Source organism: Oryctolagus cuniculus, chromosome 6, assembly GCF_051225735.1.
Source record: "Oryctolagus cuniculus isolate XC-2025 breed Fujian yellow rabbit chromosome 6, ASM5122573v1, whole genome shotgun sequence".
In the NCBI taxonomy this organism is placed as follows: domain Eukaryota; kingdom Metazoa; phylum Chordata; class Mammalia; order Lagomorpha; family Leporidae; genus Oryctolagus; species Oryctolagus cuniculus.
Genome location: NC_142872.1, coordinates 31,039,825 through 31,064,353, shown reverse-complemented (window position 1 = coordinate 31,064,353; position 24,529 = coordinate 31,039,825). Strand labels below are relative to the sequence as shown.

The window sequence follows — 24,529 nt, the reverse complement described above, 5'->3', positions numbered from 1 at the left end:
GGCCATTTGAGGGGTGATCCGATGGAAGGAAGACAGTTCTCTCTGTCTCTCTCTTACTGTCTATAATTCTACCTGCCAAATAAATTAAAAAAAAAAAGGGCAGTAATGAACTAAATGTTCCACGTATTCCACTGTGGGGTGTAACTGTTCCAGAAGCTCAGAGAATAAGCTAACGAATGCAGGGAAAATATGCAACACAAAATACAGAACTAACGCTGAAGGAAAAGCGGCACTGGTGTCACAAAGGAGAGTAGGGGGAGTTCAGGTAGGTTTTTACCACTCACCATCAGTAGTGGAATCATCTCTGCACCACCACCATCACCATCAAACCAACGTTCAAATCAGAATTTACAGTGCTGTCTGTTACAGAATTATTTTGTTTAATCTTTTTTTACGTCTTTAAAAAAATTTATATTTATTTGACAGGTAGAGTTATAGTCAGTGAGAGAGAGAGACAGAGAGAAAGGTCTTCCTTCCACTGGTTCACCCCCCAAATGGCCACTATGGCCGGCGCTGTGCCGGCCCGAAGTGGAACCTGCACTCTGATAACGGGACTCAGGTGTCCCAAGCAGCTGCTTTACCTGTGAATCCCACAACACCTGCTCCAAGTTGTTTTATTACTAGCATTTTAGCAGTAAGAAATTTAAAACTTAGCATTCTAACATTTGGCACAGCAGATAAGACACCGCTTGGGATGCCCGCAACCCACATGGTGTGCCTGGGTTCTAGTCCCAGTTCCACTTGCAGTCCCAGCACCTTGCTAACATGCCCCCTAGAATCAAGAGTCCTTGCCCACCCACATAAGAGGCCCAGACTGAACTCCATGCTCCTGGCTTTGGCCTGGCCCAGTGCTACCTATTGCAGGCATTTGGAGAGTAAACTAGTAGATAAAAGCTCTCACTAGATCTCTCTCTGCCTTTCAAACAAAGTGAGAAATAGTTGTAAAGAAATTATTGTAAAAGCAAATCTTGGGGCCGGCGCTGAGGCGTAGCGGGTTAAGCAGCCAACTGCAGTGCCAGCATCCCATATGGGCCCCAGTTCGAGTCCTGGCTGCTCTATTTCCAATCCAGCTCCCTGCTATGGCCTGGGAAAGCAGCAGAAGATGGCCTAAGTCCTTGAGCCCCTGCACCCGCATGGGAGACCTGGAAGAGGCTCCTGGCTCCAGGCTTTGGATTGGTGCAGCTCCCGCCATTGCAGCCACTTGGGGAGTGAACCAGCTGATGGAAGACCTCTCTCTCTCTCTCTTGCTCTCTCTCCCCCTCTGCCTCTCTTTCTCTCTCTGTGTAACTCTGACTTTCAAATAAATAAATTTTTTTTTTTTCAAAAAGCAAACGTTATGGGTCCATCGCCCACCCTGCCCACAGTACTTAACGGAGTTTCTCCTGACAGTCTGCTCTGGAGCTTCAGAGCCACCAGTGCCTCCCGCTCCCCGATATTTCAAGCACCTTTCTTTGAGTCCAGGGCTGGCGTCAGCCGTGAGAGGCAGTGCCACACACCTCTCCCCACTCGTGTTCACCAACATCACACTGGTTTGAGTCCCATCATGGGGGTGTGGTGCAGTATTTACACTGAAAATCAACAAATGCCTCGAGCCAGCATTCTATTGTCCAGGACAGCTGATTGCTAAACACTGACCAAAACACATCTGTCTGCACCCAAATTAGAGGCTCCCCTTTCCACTATGAATGAAGAGTAAAGTGGACTCCAGTCAGGGAAGTGAGCTTCCTGTTGGGCTAAAGGTGGTAACAAAACTACCAGTCCTTGGAGACCAGCTCATTGTCAGCTAATTCATCATCCAGCAGTGCTGGGGACGCAGGAGAGTTACGTCCTACTGCTGTACCCTCTTAGAGACTCACAGCAGAGGGGTGACGCCGCCTGCTGACAGTCACATTGGCAGTGAATCTGTCTCCAGGAAACCTTAAAGCCTTATGTCCTGACCAGTCCTGACCAGTCTCTCGCTTCTTAGGGGCACTGAAGGCCACCTTGCCTGGTCAACTGCAGTCCTCTGCTGCAAGTTCCAGGAGACGACTTTGATGGGCCCTAACAGCAAGTGAACTGATTTAGGGGTTCTGGGGGGCTCAGGGAATGGCTAGAAAGGTAAACAATGCACAGGTGTCAGGGGAGACGAGGCCTGGTGCCCACCTGGCAAGGACCCTGATGCTGTCACTGCACCGCTGGACAGGTTTCTCTAGGAAGCTGGACACAGCTGCCACTGTCTGGGACGGGTTCTCTTCTGCTTCTCTGCATCACCTGGCCTGGATCCAGAGTGCAGTGGGAACAGTGGCCAGCTGAGCGCCAGCCTGGCAGCCTCCCCCAACCTCCAGGAAGCAGACGTGGGCTTCTATAGGGACAAGCGGATCTTCCCATCTGGGATCTTGCAGTGCGGAAACCCTGGAGCACCGATGAGGTTTCCCCTGCCGGGCAGCCTCAAAAAAACTCTGTCACGTTCACTGCTCCTTAGGCAGCCAACCTGGGAACACGTCTCTGACCTGCTTGCAGATGAATGCACTGTCACCTACTGCTTTTATTTATTTGCTTATTGTTTGAGAGGCAAGGAGAGAAACAGACAGAGCGCCAGTCCTCTGGTTTACTCCTTAAATACCCACAACAGCTGGGACTGGGCCAGACCAAAACCAGGAGCCAGAAACTTACTCCAGGTCTCCCATATGGTGGCAGGGACCTGGTTACATGAGCCATCACCTGGTTCCTCCTAGGGTGCACATTAGCAGGCAGCTGGACTCAGGAGTGGAGCTGAGACCTGAACCCAGGCTTCAGTATGAGATGCAGGGGTGTCAAGAGGGTTTTTTTTCTTTTTTTTTTTTTTTTTTTTTTTGACAGGCAGAGTTAGACAGTGAGAGAGACAGAGAGAGAGAGAAAGGTCTTACTTTCCGTTGGTTCACCCCCCAAATGGCTGCTACGGCCGGTGTGCTGTGCCGATCCGTAGCCAGGTGCTTCCTCCTGGTCTCCCATGCGGGTGCAGGGCCCAAGCACTTGGGCCATCCTCCACTGCCCTCCCGGGCCACAGCAGAGAGCTGGAGAAGAGGAGCCGCCGAGACATGAACTGGCAACCATATGGGATGCCAGCACTGCAGGTGTAGCCTACTATGCCACAGCACCAGCCCCAGCTTTATCTTTCTTAAAAGCCAAACAAGAGGTAAAAGCTGTGGCACAGTGGGTTAGGTCGTGTCCTGCAGCACTGGCATCCTATACGAGCACCAGTTCAAGTCCTGGCTGCTTTACTTCCGATGCAGCTCCCTGCCAATGTGCCTGGGAAAGCAGCAGAGGATGGCCCAAACTTGGGTCCCTGCCACCCATATGGGGGACCCAAAAGAAATTCTTGGCTTCTGGCTTTAGCTCAGCTCAGCCCTGGCTGTTGCTGCCATTTTGGGAGTGAACTAGCAGATGGAAGATCTCTCCCTCTCCCTTTCTCTCTCTCTCTAACTCTGGCTTCCAAATAAATAAGTAAATATTATTTAAAAAAAAAAAAGCCAAACAGTATCTAGCACATGATTTGGGTGCATAAATAAATTAATGAATAAAGTAGTGAATGAAAATGCTGATAAACCTACAAGGTAAACAGACACTGAGCTCACACCAACAAAGGTCTGGAAGTCAGAACGAGTATTAACTGACTTTGTGACCTGAGAAAGCTGACTCCTCAGTAAACTGTAGATAGAGCCAAGGGCCACCAGGTGACCTCCCAGACTTGCCACAGAGGCTCAGGACCCGGGAGCTCTGGTGAGGGCCTACCGGACGGGGCGGAGGGGGAGCAGAGCTGAAACGGGGGCTGGTGAGAAGATCCTTAAAGAAGCTGCTGGGTGCCAGATACCTTCTTCAACTCTACTGTGTGACACCCACTCCTCGGCTTCAGTAGAAAACTGAAGGTTCATTGTGGGAGAGAGCCGAATGAGAAGATTCTAGAAGGGAGATTCAGCCTTACCACTGAGCGCAAAGGTGCCTGGGAAAGCAGGGGGGTGCGCAGCGCTGACCTGCTGACTCTGGGGACACACATGCCCCTTGCTGGTTTCACAGAGCCTTGTGCTCTCAGGCAGGAGGTTAGAAAGTCCTTAGAGATCTGACGAACCCAAGGCGAAGGATCTAAAACCACCCAAATCAGGATTTCCCAGTGCGGTCGGTAGCCAGAGCAGCCCACAGCAGAGAGGGCAGAGTCCATCGGCCCTGCATATTCGGGAATTCATTCCAGCCAGCTCCTCATTCTTAAATATGAACAGACAGCGTTCACTAGATATTTGAGGACAGTTAAGAGAAAGAGCCCAAAACAAACATTAAAAAGAATATTGCTGGCCGGCGCCGCGGCTCACTAGGCTAATCCTCCGCCTAGCGGCGCCGGCACACCGGGTTCTAGTCCCGGTCGGGGCGCCGGATTCTGTCCCGGTTGCCCCTCTTCCAGGCCAGCTCTCTGCTGTGGCCAGGGAGTGCAGTGGAGGATGGCCCAGGTGCTTGGGCCCTGCACCCCATGGGAGACCAGAAAAAGCACCTGGCTCCTGGCTCCTGCCATCGGATCAGCGCAGTGCGCCGGCCGCAGCGCGCCGGCCGCGGCGGCCATTGGAGGGTGAACCAACGGCAAAGGAAGACCTTTCTCTCTGTCTCTCTCTCTCTGTCCACTCTGCCTGTCAAAAAATAAAAAATAAAAAATAAATAAAAAAAAAAAGCATATTGCTGGGGCCATCACTATGGCACAGCAGGTAAAGCGGCCACCTGCAGTGCCGGCATCCTATATGGGCACCGGTTTGAGTCCCAGCTGCTCCACTTCCAATCCAGCTCCCTGCTATAGCCTGGGAAAGCAATAGAAGATGACCCAAGTGCTTGGGCCCCAGCACCCACATGGGAGACCCGGAAGAAGCTCCTGACTCGGCCTTCAGATCGGCACAACTCCAGCCATTGCGGCCAATTGGGGAGTGAACCATCAGATGGAAGACCTCTCTCTCTCTCTGCCTCTCCTTCTCTCTTTGTTACTCTTTCAAGTAAATAAATCAATCTTTAAAAAAAGCATATTGTAGAAAGCAGAAACAATGCACACAAAAAAAACCTCATTACTATTTCTAGATTGCTCATGTTTTTTGCATCCATGAAAAAAGAAGAGTATGCTATAAAAAAGGAATATTCATAGGATCAACTAGAGCTGGAAATTATAAATAGCATAAATTACAAGTTCAACAGAATTGTTATAAGATAAAACTAAGAAACTCTCCCAGAAAAGTAGAATGCAACAATAGCCCCCCAGGGGACAATCTGTCTCTTTCAGCTTCTGCTGGGCCCAGGGTCCCTCAGCTCGTGGTGGCCTCAGGCCAGTCTCTGCCTCTGTCTCCTGCCCTGGGCACTTGTCACTGGTTCTCGGACCCAGCCAGGGCGAGCTCAGCAGATCCTGGACTTCATTCTATCTATGAAGACCTGTGATGTTGCAGGTGGTGGGGCTCAGGAGCTGGACACATCTTTTTTGAGGGCACAGTTCGGCTCACTGCATGGGTCAGCGAGGAGATTAATGCTGACAGGGGACTGACTGTGCAGACCATAGCAGGGATGGACAACAGTGGCTGGGTTGGATGGGTGCTGTGCTAGTCAGGGTTCCTCAGAGAAGCAGAACCAACAGGACGGAGACTCCGTGTGAATGCACACAGACTCTGATTCCAGGGAACTGGCTCACAGATCGCTGCAGAGGTCGAGAAGTCCCAGGGTCTGCAGATGGAGCCCCGGGAGCCCCACTGTGCATGCAGTGCTGGGCCCAGGAGAACCAATGGTGTCAGCTCCACTTCCAAAGCTGGTGGCTCGGGACCCAAGAAGAGCCAGCGTTTCCACCTGAACGTGAAGGCAGACAAGACCAGGGACCCAGCTGAAGCGGTGGGCAGCAGACCCCTCCCTCTGCCCTTTCTATGACTCTTTCAAGGTGTCCGGTGGAAACATCCCCACAGACACACCTGCGAATGAAGTCTGTCCAAACACCTGGGCACCCCGTGACCCAGGGAAAGCTGACACTGGAGTGAAGCATCACAGACGTGGAGGGAGGCAGGGAAGGGGAGAAGGGAAGAAGAGAGGGAGAGAGGGAGGAAGGGCCTCACACTCCAGGAGCAGGTGCATCCTTGAGGACCAGTTCCGACTCCAGCAGCACGGGTGGTGAGCGGAGGCCTCAGAGACGCTGGAGGCTAGCAGGTGCCACCCTGTGGGAGCAGAAGGCTGAGTCACTGCCTCTGTACCTATTTCCCTCTTGCAGCTTCTTCCTTCTCTGTCCCTGGAGAAGTATTGCCCTGCCAACTGCTCCCTCCAGGCCTCGTGCTCACTCTAGGAAATAAAGGGTTTGATTCCAAGGAATCGGAACCTTTGGCTGTGATGCAACCATCACTATGCAAATGGACCAGTGCAAAGCTAGGTGGCACTGGGCAGCAGCTTGTCACATGGAAATCGGATTTTTTTTTTTTTAATTTGAAAGGCAGAGTGACAGGGGAAGATACAGACAGAGAGAAAGAGATCTTCTACCTGCTGATTTACTCCCCAAATGTACACAACAGTGTGAACTGGGCCTGGGACTCCATCCAGGTCTCCCACATTGGCAGCAGGACCTAAGAATTTGGACCATCTTCCACTGCTTTCCCGGGTGCATTACCAGGGAGTTGGATCAGAAGTGGAGCAGCAGGACTTGAAACCAGCACTGCTATAGGAAACCAGCACAGCACAGTGGCTTGGTCTGCTATGTGACACAGTGCTGGCCCCAGAAAGGGGCTCTTTGAAAACCTTGCCTCTCCCACTCTGGCTTCAGTGGGACTGCTCAGGAACACACGGATACTTGCAACCTACTGGGCTGTATCCATCCTGTAGCATTCTGATTTCAGTCCAAGGGGCTCATTCCTACACCGGGGGTCAAACTCTCCATTTTCCGGCTTGCCCCACCTTAGGGACTGCTTTTTAGGTTAAGATTGAGTCCTCTGGGCCGGCGCTGTGGCTCACTAGGCTAATCCTCCGCCTGTGGCACTGGCACCCCTGGTTCTAGTCCTGGTTGGGGCGCCGGATTCTGTCCCGGTTGCCCCTCTTCCAGGCCAGCTCTCTGCTGTGGCCCGGGAAAGCAGAGGAGGATGGCCCAAGCACTTGGGTCCTGCACCCCATGGGAGACCAGGAGAAGCACCTGGCTCCTGCCTTCGGATCAGCGCAGTGCGCTGGCTGTGGCAACCATTTGGGGAGTGAACCAACAGAATGAAGACCTTTCTGTCTCTCTCTCTTCTCTCTCTCTCACTGTCTATAACTCTACCTGTCAAATAATAATAAAAACCTCTTTCTCTCTCTCTGCCTCTCCTCTCTCTGTGTAACTCTTTCAAATAAATAAATCTTTAAATCTTTAAATAAAATCTTTAAATAAAAAAGATTGAGTCCTCTGAACTTCTGGCTTACAGATATAATCTTCAGTCACCACCTCTTGAGAGAGAGAGAGAGAGATCTTCATTCCACTTGTTCACTCCCCAAATTACTGCAACAGCCAGGTCTGGGCTGGTGCCTCCCAGGCACATTAACAATTCCAGAAACTAGAAGTGGAGCCGGGACATGAGTCCAGGGACTCTTCAACAGCGTGTGGCCATCCCACATGGAGTTTTAACCATTGCACCAAATGCTACTGCCTGGAAGCATGGTTCCTCCAAGGTCTGCTGGGGTAAAGGCCCTGCTTAGTCATCTATCGCTGGGTAACAATGAGAAGTTAGAGCTTTTAACAACCAGCTGTCTATATTAAGATAATCGAAAATGAATCTTGATGTGAATGGAAGGGGAGAGGGAGTGGGAAAGGGGAGGGTTGTGGGTGGAAGGGACGGTATGGGGGGGAAGCCATTGTAACCCATGAGTCGTACTTTGGAAATTTATATTCATTAAATAAAAGATAAAAAAAAAAAAAAAAAAAAACAGCTGTCCTCCTGCAGATCCCGTGGGGCAGGAATCTGGAAGCAGCCTCCCCTGTGTGCTTCTCGGCCAGGGTATGTCTTGAGCTTGCCCTGCACCCGCATGGGAGACCAGGAGAAGCACCTGGCTCCCAGCTTCGGATCAGGATCAGCGCGGTGCGCCAGCCGCAGTGTGCCAGCCACAGTGGCCACTGGGGGGTGAACCAATGGAAAAAGGAAGACCTTTCTCTCTCTCTCTCTCTCTCACTACCCACTCTGCCTGTCAAAAAAAAAAAATTAAAAAAAAAAAAAAGAGGCCTTGGTGCCTTGCTGCTGATGGACGGAGGCCCAAGTTCCTCGGCACCGGAGCCTCTCCAGAGGGCTGCCTGAGAGCCACACAGGAGGGCAGCTGGCTCCCCGCAGGGAGCAAGGGAGAAGCTGCGAATTCCTTCTGGACCTGTCACACAGCGCGTCATCTTGGCCATGTTCTGTCTGTTAGAAGGGAAGGGGTTAGCTTGACTTCCGGAAGGAAGAGCAGCCGGTAAGTCACAGGCGCAGGTTTTGTGTGCAGGTGCTCCGGGAGTCTCTCCCGAGCAGCCTCTGAGAAGGGCCATTACCCAGTGAAGGCTGCGTCTTTCTGGAGCTGTGACTCCAGGACAACCTGGGAGCCTCAGACCAGAATTTCTCTGCCTCCTGCCCCCTGAGCTGGGTGTGACAGCACGACCATGTGCTGAGCATGCCCCGGGGCTGGCATCTCGAGGGCAGGGGCCCTGCTTCCCTAGGTCTCTGTTTTGTAATACATACTGAAGAGTAAATGAATGCATTTCTCATTTTCCTATCACAGGAACCTTACAAGGTAGATACAGCAATTGTTCCCATTGCACAAAAAGGAAAACTAAGGCATATGAAGATGAACTCATTTGCCTAAGGGGTGAGGCTAGTAACAGTAGAGTTATGATTAGAATCCAAACTTCCTGACAGCAGACACCGCTATTAACTCCTCTGGGTGCACAGATCTAGATGGACAACTCGTAATTTTTTAAAAGATTTATTTATTTATTTGAAAGTCAGAGTTACACAGAGAGAGGAGAGGCAGAGAGAGAGAGGTCTTCCATCTGATGGTTCACTCCACAATTGGCCACAACGACCAGAGCTGCGCCGATCCAAAGCCAGGAGCCAGGAGCTTCTTCCGGGTCTCCCATGCGGGTGCAGGGGCCCAAAGACTTGGTCCATCTTCTACTGCTTTCCCAGGCCATAGCAGAGAGCTGGGTCAGAAGTGGAGCAGCCAGGTCTCGAACTGGCGTCCATATGGGATGCCGGTGCTTCAGGCCAGGGCGTTAAACCGCTGTGCCACAGTGCCGGCTCCAAACAACTTGTAATTACAGAGTCAATGCTGGGGATGATGGGTTGACTTGGACTGTTGGGAGGAAGATGAAGCCTGAATTAAAACAAAACACTGGCTCATCCAAAAACCATTTTCATTTGGCTCAGGGATGTAGCCAGACAAGCTCTCAAGGAGCAGCTACAATCCGACCATCTGCACCTGGCCCTCGTCCTACCCAGTGCTGACACTCTCTGGAAGGGAACCCCAAAGGATGCCGCCCCTGCCCTCTGAGCTGCCTGGATCCGGTGCGTCTCCAGGACCCTGCAGGAAAAGAGAACCTAAAACTCTCCAAGGAGCTGCCTCCCTGGGCTGTCCTCTCCTTTCTCCCTGGAGCCTCCCTTGCAGCTCTTGTTCTACAAACAGCTGCCTTCTTCCTGTTACAGGTTTAGGGGACAAGCATATTCCCTAATTTGAGAAAAGCAGCTACGATTTGCCCGGGTTGAGTGCGTGAGGAGTAGGGAAAGGTCCACGCCCCAGCACACGCTGGAAGGGCGAGCTGAGAGCTGTTCCTGATCGCAGTTCACATTCTGACTTCGGAAGCTTGCCCAGGTCTCTGGGTTTCTCAGAGTCCCTCCTGCCAAGGGCAGCAAGCACTGGCGAACACCTCTGTGAGCACAGCCCAGATGCACAGCGCAAGTGAGCGAGCAGAGAGCTGCTGCAGAGGCCAGCTGAGCTGCAGACCCAGGCCAGGCTTCGAGCGGAGCCCTGGAGCCGTGTGGCTGGCGCTCGGCTCTGGTCCTGACCCAGTGAGCACAGGCTCCGTAGGCTCTGAAAACTCAGCTTCCCTCACGAGCACAGGTAAATGCCAGGCCCGCCTTCTCCAAGGGGTGAAGGGCTGCGCCAAATGGGGCTCAGGCCGATGTGGCCGTGGGCGAAAGGGCAGACCGGCCTCCAGAATTCCATGGGGTGAATTTGACTTGCGGATGCTACTTAAAAAGACCAAGTTCCTGGGGCAGGTGTTGCCGTACAGCGGGCTAAGCTGCCGTGTGAGATACGCACATCCCCTATCAGAGCACTGGTTCGAATCCTGGCTGCTCTGTTTCCAATCCAGCTCCCTGATATAGCATCTGGAAGGCAGCAAGTGATGGCCCAAGGACCTGAGTCCCTGCTACCCGTGTGGGAGACCCACATAGTTTTGAGCTCCTGACTTTGGCCTGGCCCTGCCCCAGCTGTTTGGGGCATTGGGGAAGTGCACCAGCAGATGGAAAGTCTCGATCTCTGTGTCATTCTGCTTCAAACACATAAACCTAAAAAAAAAAAAAAAAAAAAATTTCTCAAAAAATTTACAATAGTTGGTAACCTCAAAAAACAAGAGGTTTTACATTTATTAAGATTCAGATATCTTGAGGCCAGCACTGTGGCATAGAAGGCTAAGCCTCTGCCTGTGGTGCAGCACCCCATATGGGTACCGGTTCCTGTCCCGGCTGCTCCTCTTCCCATCCAGCTCTGCTGTGGCCTGGGAAAGCAGTGGAGGATGGCCCAAGTGCTTGGGCCTCTGCACCTGTGTGGGAGGTGCAGAAGAAGCTCTAGGCTCCTAGCTTCGGATCAGCCCAGCGCCAGCTGTTGTGGCCATTTGCGGAGTGAACCAGTAAATGGAAGACCTTTCTCTCTGTCTCTTACTCTATCTGTAACTCTGCCTATCCTATAAGTAAATCTTTAAATAAAAGATTCAGGTTTCTAAGATCTGGGAAATGTGCCATCAGACGGGTTGTATCCCCAAAGGGAACAATGAACCACAGCCGAATGCCTGCTGCCCCTGACTTTATACAGGGCAGATCTTACCAGTTTGCCAGTCTCCACCACGCCCTATGTATACACCTGTTTCATGTTCATCATTATGTAAATATAACAAATATTTCAAGAGATTTTTGAAGCTATTACAACACTCTTACATATGCTGAAATTTTAAGATTTTTATGAGTCCCTTCTAAATTTCCTTTTCATGAAATCTTGCAGTTTATTGAAGCTGAGCTTAGTGGTATGCTTTCTTTCCTGATACTGTGTGTGTGTGTGTGTGTGAGAGAGAGAGAGAGAGAGAGAGGGAGAGAGAGAGGGAGGGAGGGAGGGAGGAAGGGAGTCTACCAATTGGATAATCCTAGTTTCCACACACTTCTTGGTTTGGGGCTCCCAAGGTAGGGAGCTGGGTCTAAGTGAGAAGGCTTCTTGCCAGCCCTGTGATGTGCCGCAGTGGGTTCAGCCCCTGCTTGCCGCTGTTATCTCTTTGCCTATTGGTTTAAAATGCCAGCCTTCCCAGGAGGTCCCTGCATCTCACCCAGAACCAGTAAGCAGGCGATGCTGTGAGGACCACCCGAGTATCAAACTCAACATGAAGGAGTCACAGAAATCCTAGACTGCTCCACACACGCTAAGACCCCACCCCATCTATTTATTCAATCAAGGCACCAACCCCCCACCTCACAAAAGGGGCCTCTTTTTGCCCCTGGCCATGGTTGGAGGTCTTATTCAGGCAGCCCTCTGGCCCACTCAGCACAGGGATTTCTTTGAGTGGGGCAGCCCACCCTCACACAAGAATGTGTTCACTCACCCTGCTCACCTGTGTGCCATCTAGCTGCCTCCGCTTAGAATCCGTGTCTCTGTGGGGGACAAGATCCTGGATTAAAACCTAAGGTCCCAGGCCTCTGTGACCACCATGACTCGGGGGACAGCTGGTTAGCCTGGGAAGTGGCCAGGTGCTACAGGAAAAGAAGGGTCCGGGGGGAATGCGTGGCCCATACTTCTCCCCCCTCTTAACATTAAGATCTGGAGGCGATGAGACCTGGGCGGCACTCTGCATGGGGAGGGGGAAGATGGATATTCCGCCTCCTTAAAGAATTGAGATTGTCTATCCCAGGGCCATGTGACACGTGGAAGTTTTAATCCAGCATTAATAGCTGGCAAATGCTGGCCGGTGAGAGGCTCACTGCTTTTGAGAACGGAGTTTCACTGGCACACAGCCGTTTACATACTGTCTCTGGGTGCTTCTGCCCTTCCACAGCTACAGCGAGTAGCTTTAACATAGACTGCGTCTGACAAGCCTAAAGCAGTAAGCTGTCTGCCCACACGGGAGAGGATGCCACGCCCGACCCAGCACCTGATGCTGCAAGGACCAGATGCTCCAGTTTAGCCCAAGTACAGCTGTGTACAGTCAGGGCATAACAGGGAATGCACCAGATGCCTAGGACTGAGGTGTCGAGAATCCAGGCCTTGGGGAATCCCAAACCGCAACTGCAACCTTTCTTTTTAAACATTAATACATCCATTCATCAGAAAAGCAGACAGAAAGAGATCTCCAGGCTGTTGGTTCACTCTCCCAGCTGCCCACAACAGTCAGGGTTAGCCCCGGCAGAAGCCAGGAGCCAGAAACTCAATCTGGGTCTCCCCTATGGGAGGCAGCCATTGCCTGCTGCCTCCCACAGTGCACCTTAGCAGAAAGTGGAAATGGAGAACACAGCTGGGGCCCCGACCAGGCACTCTCGGATGGCATGTGGGCCCCCAGGCGGCAGCTTCGCCGTTGTACCCGACACCTGCCATGCAGCTCCTTCTCGTGTGATGGTTTCTTCTCTGTTCTTTTCCGGCTGCACGCTTGCCTCACCTTACTTGCCCTTCCTCAGCTTGCACAAAGCTCTTCCGTATCTTGCAATCCCAAATAGCCTTTCAACTCTGGCTTCCACCGCTGGGGCCCTAGCCTGTGGGCTCCCCAACTTTAAACTCCCAGGGCCCGAGTGGGATCAGCCCAGATTGTCTTCTGAAGCCTGCAGATCTTGGAAATTCCTGGCCAGCCTGCAGCAGCCCCTGCAGGTGCCCACCGGGCATGGCCGCAGGGGCAGAGGTAGGTACAGAGCACAGAGACTCCCTTAGGAGCGAGCAGGGGCAGGGCAGGAGGCAGAACTTGCTAACAAAATCGTGAGAAACCTGACCTTCTTCTTTTTGATTGATTTATTTCTTTATTTGAACGGCAGAATCACAGAGAAAAAGGGAGAGAGAGAGGTCTTCCATCTGCTGGTTCACTCCCCAGATGGCTGCAACAGCCAGGGCCAGGGCTGGGCCGGTCTGAAGCCAGAAGCCAGGAGCCAGGAACTCCATCTAGGTCCTCCACATGGAGGGCAGGGACTCAAACACTTCAGTCATAATCTGCTGCGTCCTAGGCACACTAGCAAGGAGCTGGACCAGAACTGGAGTATCTGAGACTCAGACTGGCACTCCGATACGGGACGCGGCTGAACCCGCTGCACCCCATCACCCGCCTCGGACACCTGGTCTTCTCTGGAAGTCAATGAGAATTCCTCTAGCTCCTACTCACAGCACCAAGAAGCCCAGGCACATGTTCTCAGCATTATCCCTGTGTGACACGGGGAGCGCCCACCTGAAGCGTGCTGATGGGCCTCAGGTGGGCAGGGGGAGTGAGGAGCCAGAGCACCATGGCGACAGGGGGGTGCTCTCCCAACTGCGGCAGGAGACCTTGCGAGCCACCAACGGTCAGCACTTGCTTGTTTCACCTCCGCCCTCCCACCCAGGCCCCTTTTCCCATGGTCAAATGACTGGGCTGAGTGAGACCAGCGGTTCTCACAGTCTCCCAGAGGTGGGACCAGCACTGCGGTGCAGCCAGTGGAGCCATTTCTTGTGCTGGCATCCCATACCGGAGTGCAGATGCTGAGCCAGCTCCCTAGAGAGGCAGCGGACGATGGCCCAAGTGCGTGGGCCCCTGCCGCCCATGTGGGAGACCCAGATGTTTTTCCTGGCTCTTGGCTTTGGCCTGGCCCAGCCCTGACTGTTGAGGGCATTTGGGGAGAGAACCAGTAGAGAGTTCTCTCATATTCTGGTTTTTTTTTTTTTTTTTTTTTTAATATTTAGAGAGAAAGGTTAATCCATTAGAATGGGTGCTTGAAGATGTCATTTTTTTAAAAAATATTTTTATTTGAAGGGCAAAGTTACAAAGAAAGGGAGGCAGGGAGGGAGAGAAAGAGAGAGAGAGGGAGGGAGGGAGGGAGGGAGGGAGGGAGGGAGGGAGGGAGGGAGGGAGAGAGGGAAATGTCTTCCATCCTCTGGTTTACTCCCCAAATGGCTATCACAATTAGGGCTGGACCAGACCAAAGCCAGGAGCTTCTTTTGGGTCTCTTACATGGGTGCAGGGGCCCAAGGACCTGGGCCATCTTCCAGGCTTCTCCAGGCATGGTAGCAGGGAGCTAGATCAGAAGTGTAGCAGCCAGGACTCAAACCAGCCTACATATGGGATGCCAGCACTGCAGGCAGTGGCTTAACCCACTGAACCACAAGGCTGGCCCCACACTCTGCCTTTCAGATAAGTAAATATTTACACACACACCCTGCTCTGCGGGGGCCCAGGCCACAGTTGCTGATTCAGTGGGTCCAAGCTGGGGCCTGAAAATTTGCATTTCCAATGCTGATGCTGTGGCTCCAGGACCACATCTTGGCTGCCCCTGGCCTAGGCCATCAGCCGGAACCGGCTGTATCTGGCCTGCCACTGAGGTCAGGGCTGAGAGACTCCAGATCTGTGTGACACAGGGAAGCCTCTTGCTTCGCTCTTGGCTTAGGTGGCCTTTCCCGAGCTCAGCAGGGAGTGGTCCGTGCCCCTCCCACTCTTCCTGCTGCCCACCACCAGGCCCATGTCACCGGAGCCCCGGGCTCCAGAACCGCCTCACCGCCTTCCCAGCCTGCTGGAAAATGTTGCTTCGCTGGTGCTGGCCCCCGCCAAGCAGTGTGGGCAGCGTGGCTGCCCGACACGTAGGCCACACAGTTGGCGCTCACTGCTCACTTCCGCAACGGTGAGCCCACGGTGCTCGGCCGGCCATGAAAAACAGCGCCAGCCTGGGCAGCCCGAACCCAAGGGAAAGTCAGTCGGCCGTGGATCTGGAAAGCTCCCCGCAGGCAGAGCCATGGCTGCTGTGCCGCTGGCGCAGGCTGAGGCCAAGCCACAAGCTGGGCGGACAACGGGAGCCCAGGCCTCCAACCCAGGCTGCAAATTGGCCCTGCAGGGCCCAGGCGGGCGGGGGGCTGTAGCCTGAGTGACAGCTGGGCGGGGAGACGCCCTTCACCATCCTGCTAAGTCACCAAGAGGTCTCTGAAACAGGTGGCTCAAATTTCCTTGAAAACCCAGAATAATCCCCCATTTGAAGTGTGCGCGAATCTTGTTGTCAGCACCTCGTATTAACGGGCAGGCACCGCAGAAGGAAAAGGGGTTTTCGGCCACATTTTTGTGCACTGACTTGCCTGAGAAGCTCAATAAAAGCTTAAACAAATATTAAAAAAACACACAGAGAGTCAGGCTGGTTTAAATTAACTTCCCAAGCACTTCACCTACTGTAGGAAGAAATTATAATAAAATGTCAGAGCAAAAATAAACCGCTCATGGAAATAAAAATAAGACATAAAATGCCCTCTTACAACCAACTGCTCAGTCCCATTTAGTTCATAACAACCTATCATTGTGTGTGAAGCTTTCACAGTCCTAATACAAATCTGGGCACTAGCAACGTTGACTTTGAAAACTTTGGATTTTCACGTTTTTCCCCTTCCCAAAAGTCTGACAGATGTCAACCCCTTCTCTGTTAACTCGGAAGTAATTTCCCAGAGAATGCTCCTGATGCATGACCCTGAATTCCATCTCTCTTGGGCATTTACATCCTTAGCCCACTGCTTGGGCTCCAGACACAGCTTGCACTTGGCTCTTGGAGAAGGGAAGAGTTGGGAGTGGAGATCCGGCAGGTTCATTCTGACCATTCTAAGACTCACCTAAGGGTGGCGGTGGAGACCCGGCGAGCTGTGGTGTAATCTCTGGGCCCCAGATGCCGAGACGGAGCTGGATCTATGCAGAAACTAAAGGGCAGGGGGCACTTGGGGCTGTCTTTCCAAGATGGGATCCAGAGAAGGCACCATGGGAATGAAAGCCAGGGAGAGAGGCTGAAAAACAGGAGGGGGGAAGGAGGAAAGGCAGGAAGGGGGGAAGAGGGCAGGCCAGGGGGGTGTCCTGTCCAGTGAGTCCCCCCATCGCAAAAGCGGCACCTAGGCTGGCTCCTGCCACCTGGCTGTTACGCCAAGCACCTACACCCCAGCTTCCTAACCAGAGAGAGTGTGAGAGCTGCAGGCCCCCGTGGCCTGCACTCTCCTGCCGGATCCCTGCCACACTCAAAGGTGATTTTCTGGGCAAGGGTTTCCTGGCAGGCCCTGGGTGGAGTGGCCTGGTACAGCCCTCCGGCGTCTGGCTCCTGGGGAGAGTTTCCAGGGTGACCCGTGCTGCCCCGGAGACGTCCTGCCCAGGACTCCCCCACTGCCCTCCTGCACCCAGGAGAGGAGCCCCAAAAGGGGCCAAGCAGCCGTGGGAGCCAGGTGCGAGCACAAGCGGGGGCGCACATAAGTGGGCGTGTTCACGTGCAGACCTGGGCGCAGACGCACCCAAGTCTTACGCCCTGCCCAAGACACCAGGAGCTGAGTCACCAGCTGGCAGAGACTTGCGGCCTGGCGGCCCAAGTGCGGGGCAGTCCGGTGCAAAGAGTGAGCATGGATGAAAAGCGCAACGTACTTCTCTAATCTGCATGTGCTGATGGTGCCAGAAACGAATACCAGCAGGCCTGGAAAAACTCTTTCTGTTCTTTCGTCTCGGCTTGGAGCCACCCGCCCTGAATTAGGAGGAGAAAGAAGTGGGAGGGAATCTGGGGTGGTTTATGTGGCTTTCTGGACCCCTCTGTCCCCTTTGCCTCTGGGAGCAAGGGAGAGGGAGGGGCTATTTGGAGCCCCCACTCTGCTCCCACCAGGACCTGAAAGAGCCCCTTCGGTTGCCCACAAACAAGTGTCAGAAGCGGAAACTGGCCATGGCTCCCCAGGGCAGAAACTGAGCGCTCGGCTTAAACCACTTCCTCTGCCGGCTAACAATTCGCGAGGAATTTCCACAAACCCTTCTCGCTGTCAGGGCTTCCGCCCCTCAGCTTGGGAAAAGGCAGCGGGGACATTCCAGCGCCCACCCCCTGCCCCATCTGGCTCCTGGACCGGCCTTGGAGACCACTGCAGACGTCTCCCTCCCCGATTCTTCCTCCAGGAGTTGGGAAGCATCAGCATGTGCTGGAGAGCGGGAAGGGGCTGGTCCGAGAGGGAGCGCAGGCCAGAGAGGGAGCGCAGGCCAGAGGCTGCTGTCTCGCCATGGAGGGAACAGCACCCAAAGAGGGGCACTGGGGAGGACCCAGATAACGGGAAGGGCGTGAACCTGAAAGATTGGTCCCACCATCCCGCCCCAGCTGTGTCACACTGGGAGGCCACTCGAGCTCTCAGATGATAGAAGTATCTGTCCTACAGGGCGATTGTGGAGGTGCAGGATGCTGGTCTATGACGCACTCAACCCAGCGTGCCACGCAGTAGGAACTGGGTACCACGTACCCGGAGCTGTTGGCTCCAACCCGAAAGTTCACTGCCCAAGACTCCGCATCCAACCTAACACTCGTGCCCCCACCCCAAGTGTTCCCAGTCCCATAGACACAGAGTCCAGTCCCCCACACAGGCTATACAACTGCTCCTATTCATGACGCACTGTGGGGAAATGCCCTGTACTGTGCCAATGCCAGTGCCGGTCTCTGTGTCTGTCCATGCCAGGGGGCTGCCCACAGTGCTCCTGACTTTCCCACCCATTCTCTGGGCACTGGCGGACTTGCTGGGTTCTAAGCAGAGCCAGAAGAATGGGGCCCTGAACCTCACTCAGCCCCTGGGTCCCCAGTGCAGCTGTTCCTGTGTGCAGAACTGGCTCAGCCCCTATTTTCCCAAGCGTGCAGAGAGAAAGCACCTACATTTTTTGGAGCCTCACTTTCTGCACCTGGAAAACGAGCGTGGTTTGTGTTGCCCTCAGTCACATGCCAAAGCCTGGGCCCCAGCGTGACTATATTTGGAGCTAGGGCCTAGAAGGAAGTAACAAGGGCCAAGGGAGGTCAGAGGCTGGGGCTTTAACAGGTGTCCTTATAGGAACAGGAAGAGGCTCCAGAGAGCTCTGGATACCTGTGTGCAGTGGGTCGGGGTGGGGAGGGGGCTGTGTGAGGACCCTGGGAGACAGGCCTGGACAGAAACCAACCTTGCTAGTGCCTTGACCTAGACCTTGGAATCACCAGACTGTGAGGAAATAAAGGTCTGTTGTTTGAACCACACATTCGATGACACTTGGTTACAGCAGCCCCAGCAAACTCATCCACAGAGGGTGGCCTGAGCCATTTAAAGAATGCTCCAGGAAGCGTTCCAGGGGCCTCAGAGGCTGGAGCCCTGGGCGGCTGGGCAGAGGGGAGCTGGGCTCCTGCTCCTACGGACCAACCTCAGTGGGATCAGCACCTGCTTGGGCTATTTTATTTTTAAACTGGGGCTTAAGTGCTTCTTTTCTTCCTCTCCTCTTTTTCTTCCTTCTCCTTCCCTCTCCCCCTTCTCCTTGTAAGTCCCTCGATGACCACTTGGCTTGGAACCATGGGATTAAAGGGTCTCTGGAAGCCATGCTTTGTCATGCCAACACCACGCTGTCCCTGTGCCAAAAAATTATAGAGTCATGGGCTCAAAGATCTGCCCCGATTTAAGGGTCTGTGGCTTGGAAGCATTTTGGGTTACCAACAGCAGTGGGGAATTTAGCAGGTGCCAGGCTGTCTTACACAGCAACCCACTCAGACTCACCCCAAACGCTACGAGGCAGGTCCACTTATCGGCACTGTGGCTCATACAGCTTCAGTCACCTGCTCAGAGCCACACAGAGTGAGCTGATTCCAAAGGCAACGTCCGTCCACCAGCGGAACAGAAACGGGAGGGCGTCCCCCTGCAGGTGTCACGGCCGCCAGAGGCCTCCCCTGCACAGTGAGCGGTCAGCCCCACCCTCTGAACACCTGAGCACACAGACTTGTTCAGAATTCTCTTCAGAATCCTGTGCTCTTCATATAATGGGGGTTCACAGCTACTCCCCTTATTTTTGCATTTTATGCCACACATATGTTTTTTTTTTTTTCTGTGTGGGGTTGGGGAGGGAGGTTTACTTACTTATTTAAAAGGCAATCTGACAGAGCGGGACAGAAAGAAAGAAAGATCTTCCATCTGATTCCCAAATAGGAATTCCATCTCCCCATTCCCAAAATGGCCACAACAGCTGAGGCTGGGCAGGGCCAAAGCCGGGAGCCTGGACTCCATCCATGTCTCCTATGTGGGTACAGGGTCCCAAGGACTTGGTCTATCTTACACTGCCTTCCCAGGCACCTTAGCAGGGAGCTGGACTGGAAGTGGAGCAGTTGGGACTTGAACCAATGTTCTAATGTGGGATGCTGACCGTGGCACAACACCAGCCCCTATGGTACATACTTGGAAGAGAATCTCCTAAACTTTGAAGTTTATAGAAAACAAGTAAGTGGCCATTCTGAACTCAGTGACTGGTGCTTAATGCTTTCTTACTGGACTTACAGGAACAAGAATATCTCGTTAAACATTGTAAACATTCAAGAAATGAGGAGTGGAATAAAATCATCAATATTTGCATATGAATGACTACATGGAAACCCCAAAATAACATGAAGGTACAGCATTTAAATTAACAAGAGGTCTGCAAGACTGCTAGATACAAACAAATCATTTCAGTTTCTACGGAATTGCTATACATCAGCAGTAATCAATTACAAAATATAATTTCATTTTGTAGATAGTCATTTCTGGGTCCGGGTTAAGCAGCTGCCTGCAACATTGACATCCCATGTGGGTGCCAGTTGGAGTCCCAGCTGCTCCACTACAATTCAGCTCTCTGCTATGCTCCTGGGAAGGGAGCAAAAGATGGCCCAAATATTTGGGCCCCTGCCATTCACGTGGGAGACCCAGATGGAGTTTTTGGCTCCTGGCTTTGGCCTGGCCCAGACCCAGCCATTGCAGTCATTTGGGGAATGAGCCAGCAGGTGGAAGATCTCCCCCCACACCAACTATGTAACTTTGCCTTTCAAGTAAATAAATAAATGTTAAAAAAAAAAAGTACAAGAAAGTAATTTCTAATAGCCACCAAAAATTGTTAAAGTACTTAGGAAGAAATATTATAAAAATATGTAAATGCTTTCTAGAAAAATGATCATTAAGGTTTACTTATTTATGAAAGTTCTGACAAAGAGTACGCTGAGGGGACCCTACCCTACCCTACCAGATACCATGAGTTTCCATTAAAGCTGGAATAATAAAGACAGCGTGGCGTTTGGACAGAACGGAAAACCAGAGCAACGTGCATGGATATGTGGAAGCCTGAGTGATGGCCAAGAGGGCATTTCCGATAATGGGTAAAGTCTACACTAGTTAATAAATGTTGCTGAGATGCTTGCTGAATTAAATAGAAAAAAGTGTTGCATCCCTGCCTCACACCATATCCCCAAAATACATTCTGGGACTTAAATATGAAAAGCAAAATTATAAACCCTTAAAAGACAACACAAGTATTTTTGTATTTTATATGCTCAAGGATGGGGAGCATTTCTACAAGAATAAAAAGCATGCACAATACAGGAAACAACTGATAAATTCAACTACATTTTAAAAAAGAGGATAAAATAGTCCATCGTAGATGATATAAGGAGGGGCCAGTGCTGTGGCACAGAAGGTTAAGCCTCCACCTGCAGTGTCAGCATCCCCTATGGGCATCCGTTCAAGTCCCAGCTGTTCCACTTCTGATCCAGCTCCCTTCTAATGTGTGGAAAGCAGCGGAAGGTGCCCCAAGTGCTTGGGCCCTTGCATCTGCATGGGAGACCCAGAAGAAGCTCCTGGCTCTTGGCTTTGACCAGGCCCAGCCCTGGCTGTTGTGGCCATTTGGGGAGTGAACCAGCAGAAGGAAGATCTCTTCTTCCCTCTTTGTATCTCTGTCTTTCAAAGAAATAATAAATCTTAAAAAAAAAAAAGATATAAGGAACAAATTTAAGTAGCAAAGGATTAGTATAGAGAATATGAGGATACTGCAAAAGGTCCATGAAAAACAGAATTAAAAATTTATTTTGGGGCCTGTGCCACGGCTCAATAGGCTAATCCTCCACCTGCGGCGCCAGCACCCTGGGTTCTAGTCCCGGTCGGGGCACCAGATTCTGTCCCGGTTGCTCCTCTTCCTGTCCAGCTCTCTGCTGTAGCCCAGGAGTGCAGTAGAGGATGGCCCGGGTCCTTGGGCCCTGCTCGAGCATGGGAGACCAGGAGAGGCACCTGGCTCCTGGCTTCGGATCAGCGCAGTGCGCCGGCCGCAGCGGCCATTGTGGGAGTGAACCAATGGAAGGAAGACCTTTCTGTCTGTCTCTCTCTCCTTCCACTCTGCCTGTCAAAAAAAAAAAAGTTTATTGTTTATTTTGGTGCAAAAACAATTGAAATCCATGCATACGACCTGTCTTCAAAAAAGTTCATGGAGGGGCCAGCACTGTGCCATAGCGGGTAAAACTGCCACCTGCAGTACCAGCATCCCATATGGGTGCCAGTTGGAGACCCAGCTGCTCCACTTCTGATCCTGCTCTCTGCTATGGCCTGGGAAAGCAGTGGAAGGTGGCTCAAGTGCTTGGGCCCCTGCACCCTCATGGGAGACCCAGAGGAAGCTCCTGGTTTCTGGCTTCAGTCGACCCAGCTCCAGCCACTGTGGCCATTTGGAGAGTGAACCAGTGGATGAAAGATTCTCATTCTCATTCTTTCATTCTTCTCTCATTCTCTCTCTCTCTCTCTCCCCCTCCCTCTACCTCTCTGTAATTCTGCCTTTCATATAAGTAATAAAATCTTTTAAATAAAAAAGTTGGTATAAAATGTTTATTATCAAAAAACTCCTGGCCAGCGCTGCGGTTCACTTGGCTAATCCTCCGCCTGCGGCACCAGCACCCCGGGTTCTGTCCCGGTTGCTCCTCTTCTAGTCCACCTCTCTGCTGTGGCCCAGGAAGGCAGTGAAGGATGGCCCAAGTGCTTGGGCCCTGCACCCGCATGGGAGACCAGGAGGAAGAACCTGGCTCCTGGCTTCGGATCGGCACTGCACCGGCTATAGCGGCCATTTGGCGGCGGGGGGCGGGGGAGGTGAAGGAAGACCTTTCTGTCTCTCTCTCACTGTCTAACGCTGGCTGTCAAAAAAAAAAAAAAAAAAAAAAAAAAAAATTCCGCATGGGTTTCTAATTGTTTTTGTAGCCAAATAAATTCTTATGTCATTTTTCCATAAACTTTTCAAAGTACCTTCATATATAAAGTACTACCACAAATAAAAAGAAAAGGCAAAAGTAAATGATAAACATGAGCAAAAGCCTTGACAGAGTCCTCCATCACGTGGAAAGACACTCAGCCTCATCAGTCACGGGCAGATGCAAATGGAAACCTTGATGAGAGTCCTGCTCATGTCCACCAGACTGGCTAGAATCAGAAAAGTGGACAATACCTGGTTGTGGAGCAAAAAGTAAAAGATGCAGAGTAGCAGAGCTATCACCCTCTGCTGGAGACAGAATTAGCCAATAAAACTCACTTTGGCGGGTGCCAGTGTTGTGGCACAGGAAGTCAGGCTGCTGCCTGCGACACCGGCATCCCACACCATATGCTGCTCAGAGACCCGGCTGCTCTGCTTCAGAATCGATTCCCTGCTAACGTGCCTGGGAAGACAATGGATAATGGCACTAGTACTTGGGTCCCTGTCACCCACACAAGAGACCTGGATGGAGTTCTGGTTCCTGACTTTGGCCTGGCCCAGACCTAGCTGTTGCAGTCATTTGGGGAGTGAACAGTGGATAGAAGATCTCTTTCCCTCTGCCTCTCTCTCCCACCCCCATCATTCTACCTTTCAAATAAAAGAATAAACATTAAAAAAAAAAAAAAAAAAAAAAAACACTGTGGAGAAGAACTTGGCCTTCCTTAAGGAGGATTAGTAAGCGAATCTACCACCAGCTGGCAATTCCCCTCTTCTCTAACGCGCCCTGAAAAAATCTGCCGGCAGGTACAAGGAGACCTGCACAGAACCTCAGAGCAGGGTTGTTTAGCAAGGCCAGGACTAGGAGGAGGAGGAGAGGTTCCTGGGGTGTAGGACTTGCGGCTGTAAGCCATGGCCTTAACTGCACCCTCAGTGTCCACAGGGGGGTTGAACAGTAGTCCCCGAAAGACATACTCATGTCCTACAACCTGTGACTTAGCTTATCTAGAAAAAGCATCTTTGATGATGTAAGTACGTTAAAGACCTGGAGATGAGGTCCTTCTGGAAAATCTACACAAGCCCTGGATCCAATGACAAATGTCCTCAGACATGATAAACAGAAGACAGGCACAGGGAGAGGACGGGAAGGCCACTTGGCAAAGGAGGCAGAGGCTGGAGCCACACCAAGGGCCACGGGGTGCAACCAGAGGCTGAAAGGTCAGGGGAAGGTCTCTCCTGCAGCCCCTGAACGGGTGTGGCCCTGACAACTCCTGACCAGACTGGGGGCCCCGAGAACTCTGGGGAAGTAACTATCTGTTGTTCTGAGCCATCAAGTCTGGTCCTGCAGCCACAGGCAAGTACCTGCCTCATCCTGCTCCCAGCCCCGTGGCTCAGAGTAGTGAGAAACGACACAGTCCCAGCATCCATCAACAGAAGAATATGTGAACAAATTCCAGGGCTGTCTACAATGGACCGTTACGGCAGGGTACGTGAACCTCAGAAACAGCGGGAGGGAAGGAGCCCATCACAGAAAGCTACAAGTACACGGTTCCGTTTGCAGGAATTTCAGAACAGGTAAAGAGCACAACGTGCTGTTCAGGTTTACCTAAAACCACAGGGAAGGAAAGGCAAGCGACTGAGGAACTGAAACAGTGGGTGTGTCTGGGAGGGGAGAACACTGATCAGGAACTGGGGCTCCAGAACTGCTGGGGGGCCCAGGGGGCAGCGGCAGATCTCGTGGCACAGGCTAAGTAGCCCTCATTTGAAATGCTGGAGACCAGGAGTGTTTTGAGTCTCAGACATTTGCAGATTCTGGAATGTTTGCAAATATACAAGGACACTGTTCCACAGAGGACCCAGGCCCCCACACAAAAATTCATTCAAGTTTCATACAAGCGTGCACACACAGCTTCAAGGTAACTTTACGCAATGTTTTTAGTGCACCTGCATTTTGACTGGGACCGGACTCATGAGGTCAGGTGTGGAATTCTTCACTTGTGGTATCACAGCAGTGCTCAAACACTTATGCATTCTGCAGCATTTTGGGGTTTGGGGTTAGAGATGCTAAGCCTGTACCCCTTTCTATATTCTACACCTTGTACTGTACATACCTTTTAATATCCTTGGTATAATTTGTGGTTAAAAAATTAATGAAGCAAG

General features: G+C 52.0%; 1 long non-coding RNA gene across 19 annotated transcripts in view; it reads right to left on the bottom strand.

Annotated features, from left to right (window-relative positions):
* Positions 1-5,055: 5,055 nt before the first annotated feature.
* The window catches only part of LOC138850170 (uncharacterized), a 73,067-nt gene continuing 53,593 nt past the window's right edge, over positions 5,056-24,529 (bottom strand). For 3 of the 19 annotated variants that reach the window (XR_016236234.1, XR_016236233.1, XR_016236225.1), the window contains one exon: positions 8,907-9,291. This is a non-coding gene — a long non-coding RNA (uncharacterized LOC138850170). Of the gene's footprint in view, positions 5,818-5,936; positions 6,177-8,906; positions 9,292-11,803; positions 11,853-16,008; positions 16,177-16,795; positions 16,893-21,186; positions 21,542-22,711; positions 22,836-24,529 lie in introns of those variants that run through there. The other 16 variants (XR_016236231.1, XR_016236228.1, XR_016236235.1 and 13 more) reach the window with 12 other exon arrangements.